Below are 16,072 nucleotides of genomic sequence, written 5' to 3'. Positions count from 1 at the left end.
CGGCCCATCAGCAACATCATCGTCAGCCCCCACCAAAGACCGACCGGTTGACGAAGCCGAAGCGCAATAATGGCGCACTGGCCGCAAATGCCTTCGTCAACGAGTTGTTGCATGTTGTTGTGTGTTATGCCACATAGCTGCTGGCTATGATGACAACAGCGCTTAATGATGACAGCAATGAATGCAAAAGTAACAGCAACAACAGCGCGAAATCCGAGCACATGATATGGCAATGCTGCTGCGCGTAGCAACGTCGTCGATGTCGTCGGCGTCGCAGTCAACTAATGACAATATGACGCGGCGGCAATGGTAATGTCAATGGCTGTTGATGGCGTTTATGATAGCCCGACGACATCAACTATATTACGGCAGGCATACATACATACATATGTATGTAGGTGATATTTAACTCGCATTGTTGTTGTGGCAAGCAGCTGTGTGCCTGACTGTTGCAAGCAAGGCAAAGTATGACACAAAAAGTTAACCATTCGACGTAAAGGTTGAGGTGGAAGCGTTGAGGTAGCAAGTGAAAAAATGCAAAAACAACAACAAACAAGATAAAAATGTGGCAAAAAATTGCAAGAAAAATGAGAAAAATGCGCGCGCACTTAATTAAAATGAAATTTACGTGGCAACAACGGGCAAGGCCAGCAAAATGACAGACATAAAAGTTGCAAGCACACACATACTCACGCCAGCTGACAATGATGATGACGATAATGATGACAGTGATGACACTTTGGCTGCCTCGTACTGCTGCTCAACGGCTGTTGCATGAACGAGTGTGTTTGTAGTTGTTGCTGGACTAGTATTTAACTGCCTCCTGATAGCCGGTGAACAACTTTGGATTGCTCTCAGCTGTTGTTTTGGCCATTTGTGCTGCAGCCTCGTTGATAATGAGTGTTACCCCGCATCAAAAATGTATTCACGCACACACACACACACACATATATATGCATATGTATTACACCTCTTTCCACTCGCACTTAATTATTTAAATTTGAAAATGAGAAAATGCGCAAAATGTTGTTGAAAATGGAAAGTGAATCGCTTTTATATGCAGCAAGCACTCCTATACGTATTCCATATGTGTGTGTTTGATACGGAGCGCCGCATTACGTGCAGCAGCTTTTACAGCGCTCAATTATGTAGTATATAAATAAGTAATGTTCATGTACATGGCTTAAGGATAAATAGTACGGCGGTTTAATTACAACCGAAAGTGTATTTGCGCACACATACCTCCACAGCCGCTATAGTAGCACATTTTTTCAGTATTAAGTACATACATACATATCTGCATACTTTCATGTATGCTTATTTTTATATATGACAGCATTAAATATTAAACGCAATCCGTGGCGGTTATATTATATATACGTTTATTCGTTGCCTATAAGCTGCCCGGAGAGCCTTTGGGCACGCTTAAATGCAGCAGCAATGAATAAGAAGCGCTCGCGGAGCTTAAAACATGCTAAATTTAAACAAAAAGCTTTGGCCAACACAGCAAATCTTATTTGAAGGTCTTTAGCATTTTTAAAATAGCTGAACGATAACATTATTATGTTTTATGAACTTCAAAATAAATTTTCGGGCGACAGGGTTTGGATATTTTTACTAAAAAATCAACTGTTCCAGGAAGCTTTTGAGCTTTTTTTAACGTTTTGCTTTAATTTTATTTAAGATTAAGTTGAATATATTACAGTAATTACATTTTTGTTCGCAAAAAATGCTTTCTGAGATTTTGAAAACAGCTTTTGAACTATTACTTCGACTATTTATTCAAAGCAGTTTTTGAGCTCATATATGTATATAATAATTTTCATTAAGTTAAAGACAAAACTTTTAGTCTGGCAGAGAATAACTTTTTTGATCTTCAAAGAAGTTTCCGAAGCTTTCGAAAAAGCTTTCAAACTTATACTTGGACGTTTCAAAGGAGCTTTTATTACGTTTCAGTGAAAGTAAACCAACGAAAAACTTTAAAATTTTGCAGCGAATAGGTTTTTTATTTTTCAAAAAAGCAACCGGAGCTTTTTGAAAAAAAAAAAGTTTGAGTGAAGTAGATTAAAGAAAAACATTAAAATTCTGCAAGCAATGGCATTTTTGATCTTTAAAGCAGCTATTTGAGCTTTTGAAAAAGGCCTTTGAGCTTTTGGTTCGACTGTTTAAAGGAGCTTTTTATGTTTATTTACGTTTCAGTGAAAGTAAATCAAAGAAAAACTTTAAAACTTTCCAGCAAAAAAAAACTTTTAATATTCTAAGTAGCTATCGGAGCTTTTAGGAAAAACTATCAAGTTTCACTTCAAAGTTGATTCTTCACAGAGGCTGTTGGAGCGTTTAAATCCTTACTTTGAAATCGATATTTCAATGGTGGTTTTGAGCTTTTACTACATTTTGATGAAGTTATTTAAGGCCGCATGTGCCAACTAGGAACTTTAACAAAATTATATGGTTTAAACAAAACTTTTTATATTTATAACTAATGGAATTTAAAGTTAATTAAACTCTTTGCTTCGTACTATAAGTTCATGAAAATTTTGGGCTGCTTATCTTAAGGAAAGGCTTTTTAAGTTTCGCACCAAAAGTTCAAAGTTTTTGTAGGGTAGTTCAGAAACCTTTGCTTAAGATCAGCAGCCCAAATTTTACAAATTAACTTTTATTAGTTATTTGTAAAAAAAATACATTAAAAGAAGCTTACAGATTTTAAATTCAAAAGCTTTTAAGGAAATATAATTCCATTGTGTTTACAAGTACTAAAAAACTTGAAAGAATATTTTTTAAAAACCCTTATCATTTATCTCCTTATTACATATGTTTAATATTCGTCAATGATAAGAAATCAATGGAGTACCTAATAGCTTTTTGTTTGTGTCTTAATAGTGAAGTTTAATAATTTTTGACCTGAAAAAGTAATATATAATAAATACTTACGATCAGCAACGTTTCAAATCTTAAGTAAGACTTTTTATTATCGGCAGCATTTGTGGTGAGCTTTTTAAGTCAAATTCGAACTTTAAAGTTCAATTTAAACCAGCCTTGTATCTAGTAATTGAAACAAATTAATTTTATTTGTTAAAAATCATTAATTGAATAATGTTTAAAAATTAATCTGCCTGTGAAGCTTTTCCACGTCTTCTGAGCTTTTATTTGAAAAATTAAATATACACAGATATGTTCCAGAACTCAAATTTTTGTCAGATATTAAGAAATTACGAAATTTCTACATAAAAGGTAATTCTTCTTAAGCTTTTCCAAAAGCTCAATAGCAGCTCATTATCTAAAAGACGGCTAGTTTTCACTCTAGCTGACAAATTTTTAAACCTTTTGTTTTGCCCATCAAGTTCTTCTCATAGATGCCATTACTTTTGAAGTTTTACGTAATGCAGGGAAGTATCAGTCAAAAGCTTAGGCGAAAGCTGGAAATTTAATTAACTAAAAATCGTCACATAGCATACAAATTCACATAATACTGAAAATGTTAGAATGACAGAGCACGGTTTCAACATATGTGTTTATTACATACTGACATATGCTTGTGCTTTTATATGGTCTCAAAAGCTTTTGTTTTTATTGATAAAATTTCGTGCCTTTTTTAACTTTTTTTTAACACTGCCAGCCTCTAACACAAAACTACAAATCAAATAGGAATTTTCGCGCCACATGAATCACGCATAGAACGACTGCGGAACATCAAGAAACCCAATAGTGACAGGACACCAAGGACTAACAAGAAAACAAGAAAATATTAACAGGAAACACTGAATGGCGACATGCTTATTATTTATTATTGTGCGGCAAGCAGGTAGAGCAATGTGCGAATTGTGTTACTGAAGTGTGTATTTGCGTATGTGTGTGTGTGTTAAAATGCGTAACGCCTGCCTTTCGACCCGCACATCCTGTTTTGTGCAGTTATTTTGTCTCTACGGGCTTTTGTTGTTGTTTTTGTGCGAAAGCATTTGACGTTTGTTCGCAAAAACTAAGAAAATTCTGACAGCCGCTGGATTTATTGGGCAAACACAAATACACATATTTATATGTGTGTATAAATGTGTGCGTGCGTTCACGAGTATTTGTGTCAAATACTACTTGGTATTTAGGCGCTTTAGAATTTAGGTGCCCCATGGGGTGTCACTAATATTGTTTTGCAACGCTTTCTTCCTTTCTACTCGGCCGGTGTCTGTGTCAATTACACTCGACCGCGCACAATAGGATTTTTACAAGCGTAAAGGATGTGAATAGAGCCCCACGTTTAGGTATATATGTATATATATTTGTTCATGTGCATGTGTGCGTGTGGCGATTGTGTGTGCCGATACGTAAAGAAAAATTGGTTTAAAGCAGATTTTAAAGATATTTTCGCACAATAAAATTTTGTAGTTGGGCTTATGAAATGAAAAATGGCAGCAATGAGAGCGAGAGCAAAGAAAATTGTGTAGAAGAAAAATGTGCTAATGCTGTCTTTGTGTGTGTGTGTGAGTATGGCTGTGTGTCATACCTGGCTTTTCACCTACGCCGCATACATACATACATATGTATATATATCTAAAATTTTCTTTTTGAAAGCCATTTGGGTTCGTCGAGTGGCCACTTTCACGCTTACCTGCATACGCACACACACTCATTACATTTAGGATGCCTTGGTAGTTTATATGTACATACATATGTATGTATGTGTCTAGCACCAGGCGTAGCTACGTAAAATGGAAAGCAAGCAGATAGCAGCAACTATGAAAGCCGGCTCAACAAAGCGCGCTAACGAGAAATGCTCGCAACAACAAACCCAACTACAATGATGCCGTTAGAAACCTTAAGCCGAAAACCGAAATTATTGGTAACATTTGTCCGAGCGCAGATAATCCGCAGTTTTTGTTCTTGTTATTTTTTCACCGCTCTCCTACGCTGCTTCAGCGACTTCTCCTTTTTTGTTTTTTATTTGCTGCTTGCGCGTGACCAGCTGCCGCGTACGAGTGCACAGGTACAGCCGCTAGGTTTTCTAATAAGTATGCCGTTATGTATATATGTATATTTATATGTGCATATATGTATCAATCTATCTGTATACATATCTTTATATGTGCAGTGGTTTGCATGTTTATTTTGGATTTTCGCTAGGATATGCCTTCAAGGAAGCAACAGCCGCCGTGTTACCACGCACCTACGAAGTCCCATACACACACAACAAAATTTATGTCCATCAACTTTTATTTCGGCTCTGTCCATTCAGCATTGCTTTCCGCTTTGCTTCGTTTCGGCCAAATTTCGACTGTGTTTTGCCAACTCGACGGTTTGTCGGCCCAACGCCAGCTGTTTTACTCAGCCCACACTAACTGCTACGGCACTTTGTTTTTATTGCACGTGTTTTTGTTTTTCTTTGCCCATTTTTTTCTTTCGGTGGCTCTATTTTGCTTTCGTCCAGCTATCAACTTTTTCGTTGCGTTTCACTTGAAAAATATCGGCAGTTTTTCTTGCATCCTTCGCCGCATCCTTCTGCGGCGCTTTGACGCTTCACTGCCGTCTGCCTCGCTTTCTTATTTTTCTCCATTTTTCGCCTTTACCAGTAGCAGCAAATTAAATTTTTTGATTGTGAAAAGTTTGCAAATAAAATTTAAGAAAACAGCAGCCGTAAAAACAAAGAAATGAAACAAAAAATTAGCCAAGTATTTTTGAAGTTTGTTCGTCTAAATTGTGCTTGGTCTAATACAGCTTGGATAAAAAGAAAATATTTAACAGGTTTCTGAAGTTGTCTGTTGCACATACGTTAACAAAAAGTATATTTTATTAAAAAAAATGATCAAAACATATTGATATGCATATAAAGGGTTGAGGCTTGTAGCGTTCTACATTCATAGTTGTAATATCAATGCCTTTTCATTTAGCTAATCCGGTTTGTTTAAAGAAGTCATATGTAGACCTTTATCTCAATAGGCAATCCAAAATAAAATTTAAATAGCTGCTACCGTTGATTTTCATCAACGACTTCTGTCGTATGAATGATGCAATCCTACTGCGAAGCAACAAGTTTGATGAAATTAGTTCGGTCGAAAAAAACTGCACGAAAACATTATCAAAAATAATTGTTATATCTTTAGAACGATTTCGCTAATATGAAATCCAGTAATGTAATCTTACTGAGAAGAACCAGTTCAGACGAAATTAGTACGGTCGAAAAAACCTACTCAAAAAGTTACTCAAAACCAATATGAACAAAAATTGCTATGTATATGTCTCGAACGATCTCACTAATATGAAATGCGGTTTAAGTGTTATTATCCCACAGACATAACGATTGATAATAATTTAAAAAATAACTACTTTAAGATCAAAACACTTTCAAAAATTAGGACACAGTAAAGTGTTGGTTCGAGTAAAACAATTTTTTCCTTTCACAGTCGTTACCATAAGTTACAAAATTACTATGGATATCAAAAGGATGGAAAATATCTACATATTCAATCTGTCTGTTTAAACAATCGAAATTGTCACAATAATATATCGTATAGCTTCTCTCAAGACAGTAAGATGAATCTTTTGGCAGAAAATCATTTCTAGAAGGCCTAAGCAGTTTAAAGTTGGGAAAGAAGATTATATTTCTTGTTGCTTGATGTCTTTTTCTTTACTTATGTGAAAATTTTACTTTTACTTATTCTTGAGTAATGTGTTTGAATACTGGATAGTTTTCACACGCAGATTCGGCTCGTAAACATATTTTGCTCTAAACACGGATTCTTAAGTCCAATTAAGCAGGCATATCCCAAACCCAGCGCACAACCCTTCGCCTTCTCTACCGGATGCTTTTTGGCTACCCAGAGCATACTTGCTCTAAGACCGGAAGTAGTGAGCTGCTTGAGCCATATGTGAAAGGTCACTCCCAAGTGAATAACGCTCATAGAACCTTCCATACTTGCCTGAACATCACTCACATATGGCTCCATCCTCCTCCGCCTATAACCTGTTAAGCGGGCTCAATCGTCAATAAGGATGAATAGACATATGTAGCATATAACTGCCATGCAAGCTGACCCATGAAAATCAAATTCTTGTATGGAATCTTTTATATTGTTGAGGGTATTATAGATTAACGTTTTTGTTTATTTTTTATATTTACACATTTTTCCTTCTCAGTACCGCCTTAATCAATCTTCATGCTTCCTTTTGTCTACACTATTTTCTATCTTCCTCTTAGTATATTATTCGCAAGCTTTGTATTTGCTAATTCTGCTGCTTAACATTCACAGGACCATTTTTTCTTGTTAATTTCACAGCTTTGAGATTTCCTTTTGAGCAACATTTGCCAATAAACAATTGCCTCTTTTCTTGCTGTTGTTGTTGTCTTCAGCGATTTTTAATCTAAAATCTGCCTCCTTTGGCTGCTAAAGACCCTTAAGCGTTGCTGCCACCGACGCTGCGCTTGCTGCTACTGCGCTAGGCGTCACCCAGTCAGACCACCCAAACTGCTGGCGTATTAATATAATTTTTTTCTTTCTAGAGCCGTGTCTTTTTCATGCTTTCAACTGTATTTTCCTTTCAAAATCATGAAGCATTCGAGTGTTAAACTAAATTTTTATTACAAACACATATTTTTCATGTTGCATTTTCATGTTTGTTGGATTTTTATTAGCTCCTTTTAGTGCAAACGATGGACTCTCACACACACACAAACGTAGTTGTATATTTTTCTATAAAAAATTTCGAAAAATCTTGTTAATGAAATAGTTTGCTTTGGAATTGCCGCCTCGATTCCTTGCTCACATATATTTTTTTATAGCTATTCTTTCCTTTCCTATCCCTTTCTTATCCCGCTTCTGCTTCATTTGCTCTTTATTAGCCGCCGCTTTCGAGCCGTAGCTGTCTAAGCATGCCTGCTCATAGTCTGCAAATAATCATAACAATAGCAATAACCGACTTTTTCACATCTACCATATGCGTATGCAAGTATGTATGGGTGTGTATGTGTTTGTGTTTGCTGCTAAGTACAACAACCATTTAGAAAAGTTGGTTGCTCGCAGCCATAGACAAGGTCAATGTGAGTGCCACAATCAGCAACATATTGTTCGTTGGCCATGTTGCGTAGCTAATGTAACTGCCTGCAACAACAACAACAGCAACACGCATACACTGTGGCATATGCAGGGAAGTAGAGTAATAGCAAATAGTTGTTTAGAAATATAACAAGACATTCATAAATGGAAAACCAAACAATAAAGCGAAATGAAAGCGCAAGTGTGTGTGTATGTGCGTGTGTGTGTGCGTTCAGTCAAAAATCGACAAGCATTATACTTTTGTTGCATAAACTACACAGTACATATGCACTTAGTTATTAATGTTGAAGCAATAGCTAGAACACACAAACAATAAAATTTACAAGATGCACGCACACAGCCACAAATTTGATTCACACACACACACATGCATATGCATGCAACTAAATTTATATAAATAAAATGCATTTGCCACACCAACTGATGCTTTTTGCCACAGATAAGTGAAGTATTTGGTGCACTCAAAAGGAAAACAACAGCAACAACAACAAAAGCAATAGCTAATGATGTTGGTGTGGCTATAAATTTTATGGGATGTCCCTTAAACGGCGCACACACACACATTTACCACTCGCTATACGAGACGTTGCAGTCTCTCCTTCAACGTCTCCTTTCTGCTTTCTCAATTTCTCGCTTTTTTGTGGCAACATGCACAGCAACAACTGTTAGAAATATGCGTTTTTTATCGGAAATTGAATGAAATATGCTACAAATATCTATTTGGGTGCAGGCACACACATACACAAATACATATATTTACTTGCTCGTATGTGCAACTCCTCTGCTGTAGTTCATGCAACAAACTTTTAATTTACGAGCATGCAGTGTTAAAGGATGCATACGGACATTAAAGTTTTCCAAAATTTCTCATCAATTTTGGTAGCAATTGGTTTTTGTATTTTTATGGCCTTTTTGCTTTGCCATCGCCTGCTTTAAATAAAGTGAGTAGACTATATACATATATACAAAAGTAGTATGTATGTATGTATTTACTTAATATCCATCAGCTTGCTCTATATGCTGCTGTGGCACACATTTGACTATGCCACATCATGTGGCAGTGTGTAAATTGATTGTTCGTGCAGCTGTGGGAATTTTCTAATTTACTGCCCGACTCCTAGTTTTCGTTGCGAATAAATAAATCTTTCGGGCGCACGCAACTACTTTTTTCCTAATTAATTGGCAACCTTTCACCTTGAAGCTTAAATCTCTCACAGTGAAAGTGGCAGTCCTATTTAAGCAGCGAGTTCTATAAATCTAATTAAGGAAGCTTAATGTAGTCGTAGCGCATGCTTTACATATATATACTCTGGATCTCAAATGAAAAATCTGCATGCCACAAATTATAAATTTACGACCCGGTTTTATTACTAAATGATTTGTGAACCCATAATTTATTAACAAATGAAAGTATTTCTATTTTTGGAGGGAAAAATCTAGGTCACACATTACTGACTATATTTTATTTATAAAAACCTATTTTAAAAATTTTTTTCTCGAAAAAATTAGTTAAATAATAATTTAGTAAATATTGAAATGTAATTAAGCCCAATTTATTGCTCTTTAGTTTTAGAGTTATTTTAAAGAAAACAATACAATTGTATTCCTTACAAAAATTTGCTTTTGATCGTTCCGTTTGTATGGCAGCTATATACTATGGTAACCCTATCAGATTTCTTCGGAGATGGCATGTTTGTCTAAAGTAATAATCCCTACAAAATTTCGTGACAATATCTTCTCAAAGGAAAAGCTTTTCCATACGAGCACTTGATTTTGATCGTTCCGTTTGTATGGCAGCTATATACTATGGTTACCCGATCTGAATGATTTCTTCGAAGATGGCATGTTTGTCTCAAGTAAAAATCCCTGCAAAATTTTGTGAAGATACCTCTTAAAAAAAAATCACTTTTCCATTCGAGGATCTGATTGCGATCGTTCAGTTTGTATGGCAGCTAAATGCTATGGTTACCCGATCTGAATGATTTCTTAGGCGATGACTTTATTGTCTCAAGTAATAACCCATACAAAATTTCGTGAAGATACCTCTTCAAATAGGGTATAAAAACAAGAACAATGGGTATTCCCAAGTACTAAGTATATACCTAAGCATAGTATCAAGTATAATTATAAAATTATTAACTACTAGGTCCAAAGTATAACTTGGGTACATCAGATTATCTCAACCATACTCCAAGGAGCTTCTGCCAAGTCTTTATCGATATGTGTGGCCTGGCGTTGTTCTGAGGGCACACAATTTGCTTTCTATTTAGAAAACCTCTCCGCTTTTGAGCGTTTCGTTTCAGATGGCTTAATTCTACATCTCCGAGTTAAGAGTTTGATAGCAAAAGGAGCAGTCCTTATTAAATGATTCCTTGTCAATCCCAGCAAACACATAGCAATACCTTCCTGATCGTCCATGCTAGCTTGGCCACCATTTGCGTAAGCTCAGCGCGTTTCGACCACGACCGTTTTTCACTTGACGTTCTCATAAGTGATCTACTTTTCAGCACTAGTAACCAATCGTTTCAGAAATGTATGCGTTTTCCTGTGATTCTGCAGTGATTTGTAGTTGGAAAATTAGTCCGCGAGATCTTTTCCTGTAACTCATCTGGCACTCATACATGAAACATCGAGTTTCATTTATTTAAAAGCTGTGAAATAGACTTTAGCGCCATATCTGGTTCCCGGACAATCGAGTGGGTGCTAACTTGACGGTCGCAACCGTTGATTTCTATTATTTTAACGATTTCTTCGATAAGGGCCTATAAGAGCGTGTTGTAACTTTGACTTTTTAGTATAGTAACGGTATTGGCAAAACGAAAATTGTTTGGTGATTGACTCTTACAACGCCACGACCATAAAGACTACTCACATTTTCAGCCACTTGACTTGCGTTTTTGCCTTTCTCTATAAAAAGCTTGTAAAATATTAAGTAAGGACTAGTGTCCATCTTTGACGCCTCTTCAAACCATACCGAGTCCAGCTCTCACAAAGCTGTCTGAAAGACTTTTGTAGCATGAAGTCTTAGCTTTCTAACGCCATTTTGCGCAAAACGATCGCGCTTACAAAACATGATATTGATACAGATTGTTAAAGCTAATTATTAGTATAATGGATTTATTTTTACTACATCCAATATACCCACTCTATATACTCATTAGCATACACATTAGATGCTAAAATTTATGAAAGCTATATATTTTTATTTTGGTATAAGAACATATAAGAAAAATCAGTGCTTTTCAACTCTCTCCTGCTCTCCCACAATCCCACAATCACACCAAGCGTGGAGCGCCACGAGTGCCACAACAAGTGTTGGCGAGTACGATTTCATTTAATTCATTCATTCACAATTACTTTTTAATCTGCTGATACGACTGATGAAACTGTGCTGCTTAATTTCCGCGCCGTCAGCGTTGCCACCATGCAGCAGCTCTCCTTAAGCTAACGCTGCAAGCGCTGAACGATTGAGCAGCTTTTAATTGCAGACGCTTTTGCAAGCGGTGAATACATATATTTGTTGTTTTTTTTTTGTTTTTGTGTTAATGAAAGCATTGCAGTGCAATAATAAAATCGCATAAACCTTTTTTCGCAAACAAAGAAAGAGAGAGAGAGAGTGAGAGAACAACAGCAGCAGTAAGGATTAAAATAAAAAAGAGGAGACAAAAAATAAACACCAAAAGAAACGCGGCAAAAACAATGAAGCGCAGCAGTAAGCCAGTCAGATCATCACAACAACAATAACAATAATAATAATGTCTGCACGGTGGCTGGCTGCCACAAGGCGGCGCGACGGTGTGGCGAAATTTTTTTAAACGAAATAATTAAATGAACATAATTCACAGCGTTCACTGCCTGAAGCGCTGATGGTGGCGATGGCGGTGGCAGTGGCAGTCGACGGCATGGTCGACGACAGCGCAATCTACACTGGCGGCAATGCTTACTGCACTTCCGTTGCAGGCAAGTTGGCTGTGCGTTCAAGTGGCAAGCAAATACATATTTCTATATAGAAATATATGTATGTATATATACTCATTTATATGCATATATGTAATGGTATATGTATTGCATCACACGCCAGTGCTTTTTTGCCGCCAGTGCTGCCGCAGAATGACAGCAGATTTTTCGTTTGCCTCGCAAACATCTTGCAACATGCCTTCTGGAGGCACAAACGACACACAAATGTAACATCTTCAGCGTCAACCGCAAACATATGTACATATATATGTACATACATACCCACACATATGTATGTATATGCCACCTCAGCGCCCCATGCCTCGTATCTGCAGTAATTAATATTTTTCTTGCCATAATTTATCTGCAATAATTTGTTGCCGATTGCGTACCGCCTCCCTGCTGCCACAATGCACACAAACGCCTGCACATACATGCATACACAGCTATGTATATATTTGTAAAAAATTATGCAACTATGTTTGTTGCATGTTATCATTTTTTGTAGCGAAAATTCCATTTTTGAGCAACTTCTTCGGCATCTTTCTTCTGCAGCGCCTTCTTGTGCTGCCGCCTTAGCTCCACTTGCATATGCGAACTTATATTTTACTGGTTGCACACATACAAATGTACATTTATGCATATGCTTTTTGTGGCACGGTTGACTGCCACTGCAACAAATTGTTCAAATGGAAATGTTGTATTCTCATGTTTGCGCAAAAAATGCATTTATTCATACATATTAATGTACAACTGCTAACGAACACACATACATGCATGCACAGTCTCGTATATGGCATGTGTAAGCTTATGTGTGCCTCATGGTTACAAATGAATACATGAGCACACAAATCGATTAAGCTGTTTCCAACGTGTGGTCAGTGCCGGAGGAGGGTCGTGAGATATAAAAAGGAATTAGCGAAAAAGATGCGGCGAAGTTTAAATTTTTGTAGTGTGGACCCTGTAGGAAATGTATACACATTTTTGGGTTTTGATAAGTTCTTTGAATTATATATAAAAACTCACTTTCAGCTGTCTTAAGACATATTTTAAGAAGCGCAACAATGAAAGTAACTCATAAATTTCTACTCATGCGCTAAAAGCTTCAAAAGCTCTTTTCTGCAAGCAAACAGTATTGAAGTATTATTCAAACTGAAAATATTATAAAATTTGCAACAAAAGATAAATATTTATATTGACGAGAAAAAAGCTCACATTGTTTGAAAAAGGCTTGAAAAGCTCTTTTTATTAACAATCGAGGAAGTCGAAACTAATTGTTTATTATCGAGGAATTATACAAGTTTAAACGTTTTTTTGTTGTTGTAGCTTCACAATTTCGAAAGCTTAAAAGCCTTAATACGAGAACAATTAATAATTCTTTAAAATTCGTTTTTTTAATGCGTAAATTTGAAGTCTGAAGGTAGAAATGACTAAAGAAATCGCTGGCTGTGGACTCTTATCAATTTTTTTTGGTTTTTGTAACCGCATTAGCATTTTGTAAGTGTTAAAAATTTCAAAAGCTCTCTTTTGCTAACAAATAATATGCAAATATAGTTTAAATTATAAGAACATGCTAATATTTTTATTGACAGAAAAACGCTCATTCCGTTATTTAAAAAAAAATAGCTTGGAAAGTTTCATTCTATTAAAGATAAAGCTTTTGACAGCCAAACAAGGTTTACACTGTTTAAGTAAAGTCTGTTATAAATTTTGTAAATTTTTTTGTTGTAATTTCAAATTTGAAAAGCTTTAAAGCTTTCTTATAAAATCAAATGGAAAAGCAAAACAATTGTTTGTTGTTGTGCGAAAGATTGAAGTATGCAGCTAGAAACGAAAAAAATTGCTTGTTGTCGACTCACCATAAAAGCTTGCGCTTTTAATCACCTTTTGAAGCTGAGCCTTTAACTGAGCTCAAACCTAATGATCAAAAGCTTTCTGGTTTCTTAAGAAAACTTTTTTTTATTTATTTTCATTCAAAATTTCATGGGTTTTGTTTATAGTTTTCTCTAAAAGCTTTTGAAAGTTGAGCTTAAAGCTTCAGCATTATATTTGTAGAGCTTTATAAAAGCCTTCCAACTTTACTTAACAACTTTTAAAGTTTTATTGCTCTTAAGCTTTCTAACTTTATGAAGCGAACTTCAGTTTTATTGCTCTTAGAAAGCTTCCAACCCTTTTTTAACTATTTTAAAAGTTTTATTACAAAGCCTTTTTTCAAAATTTTTCTTTTTCTGTTTACCGTATGGTCAGAAAGATAAAAGACCATTTGATTTCAAAGCTTGATAGAGCTTCCGAAATCAGAGTTTCAAGCAGCTTCACATTTGAAGTGCTTTAGATGAGTCTTTCTACTTTTTTTTAACAAGTTTGCATTTTTTACTTTTGTTACTATAAAAACTTTTTAAGCTTGTAGTTTTTGAAACAGCTTTTTTAAGTTTTCTAAATAAATGCTTTAAGCTTGAGCTTTTTTAGAGTTAGAAACTTGCCCTTAATTAACAATTTTAGTTTTTGAAAAAGGCTCCGTCTTTTGTTTGACTCTAATATTGCAAAAGCTTTTAAGAGCTTTCGCCGTTTCCATACTGATCTCTGATAACTAATATTGCTAAACATAACAAAAGTTGTGTTTGAATTTCCTACTCGCCTTCATGGTCACTTCCTGTTCCTTGAGCACATTTGTGCCTACAATTCCTTTCAAGTTTCTGCAGATTTATTAAGAAAATATGAAGCGGGCGGACAGCTTCGCGCAGGAGGCAAGTAAGCGCCTTTACCTTTCATATTTGTTTTATAAGCACTCAACGATGATTGCAAAAACTACAAGTGCATACGTACAAATTTACGCATTTGCGCTGTGCGGTCGCTCGCTTACACACACAGCGGACAGCATACGCATTTATTTCTCTGGTTGTAGGTGTGTGTGCTTGAGGAACTGCGGCATTAAGGATGCGTAGCAAAAATTCAATTTAATATATTGCCGCTGTACTCACTGCTTTATGTTTTTGTTTTATTTTTATTTTTTTTGTTAGTGTTTTTGCAAATAAATTGCATACTTTTTATTTTATTGCTAATTTTGCTTGCCACATGTGCCGCGCCGCCGCCTATAGATGAAAGCGCTGCTACACCAATGAAGCTGTGCGCCTTCATATTGCGCTTGGTCGGCAGGCCATTGGTTGTTTTTGTTTTTGTTGGTGCCTCCTCATCAACATGACCAACCGGCGTTTATGAGTTGTGGGCACTTGCACATGCAGTGGTATGCATGTATGTGTGTGGCAGGTGCACTCGCTGGTATTTGTCTACGCCTGTGTGTGTGTTTTGTTGATGTTGTGTGTTGCTAAACGCCAACATTATGTTGCCAATGAGTTATAACTTTATTTCCAGTGGGCGCCAATGCATTAGCTGACCGGAGCTTATGCACATATCTTTGTGTGTGTGTTGGTGCAGCGCTTGCATGCGCTCAGCTAAGTGAAAAATGTTTAGGTTGCGGCAAATTTAGGCGCTGTGCGTCTTGTTTTGTGGGAATGTGAAAATTAAGTTGCAAACGCAATTAATAATTGTTGGCATGTGATTTTTGTTATTGTTGTTGTTAGATGTGAGTGCAATAAACGCATGCTATATGCTTATAAGCAAATTGTCGCTTGTGCAGATTTTGGGAAAATATTTTTTTGGAAATTTTACTTCAAAAATTTAAAATTTTTTTTCATATTATTTTATTTGAATTAAATTATATATAAAACTAATTTAGTTAATTTGTTGAACTTTTTAATTTTTTTATTACAACCCTTACCCTTCATGCGTCAAATTTTGCCCAAATTATCTCCCTGCTTTGCTTTTGCACGCTTCCTCATGCAAATATTTGGCCTTTTCTTAACCACAATCGCGCGCATGTCCTTTCCACGTTTTTAATGCGTCCGCGCCTGCGCACATTTTGCGCATATTTTTCTCACGTAATCGCGCTACTTTGCATTTACTGTTAAATTAATCCAATTTAACGTTAAAGTCCCCAGCGTACAACGTAATCACCGTTGAAAATTACGCGCAATGGATACGCATGCGCGACGGACAATGCTTAATGGCTCTGCACTGTG

At 36.1% G+C, this 16,072-nt stretch overlaps 1 protein-coding gene across 4 annotated transcripts in view; it reads left to right on the top strand.

Annotated features, from left to right (window-relative positions):
• Positions 1 to 16,072, top strand: part of LOC120769547 (protein sax-3) — a 289,146-nt gene that overhangs the window by 177,889 nt on the left and 95,185 nt on the right. The gene's annotated exons all lie outside the window — the stretch shown is intronic.

Source organism: Bactrocera tryoni, chromosome 2 (assembly GCF_016617805.1).
Source record: "Bactrocera tryoni isolate S06 chromosome 2, CSIRO_BtryS06_freeze2, whole genome shotgun sequence".
In the NCBI taxonomy this organism is placed as follows: Eukaryota; Metazoa; Arthropoda; class Insecta; order Diptera; family Tephritidae; genus Bactrocera; species Bactrocera tryoni.
Note: the sequence above shows the minus strand (reverse complement) of the source record. Positions and strands in the feature narration are given on the sequence as shown.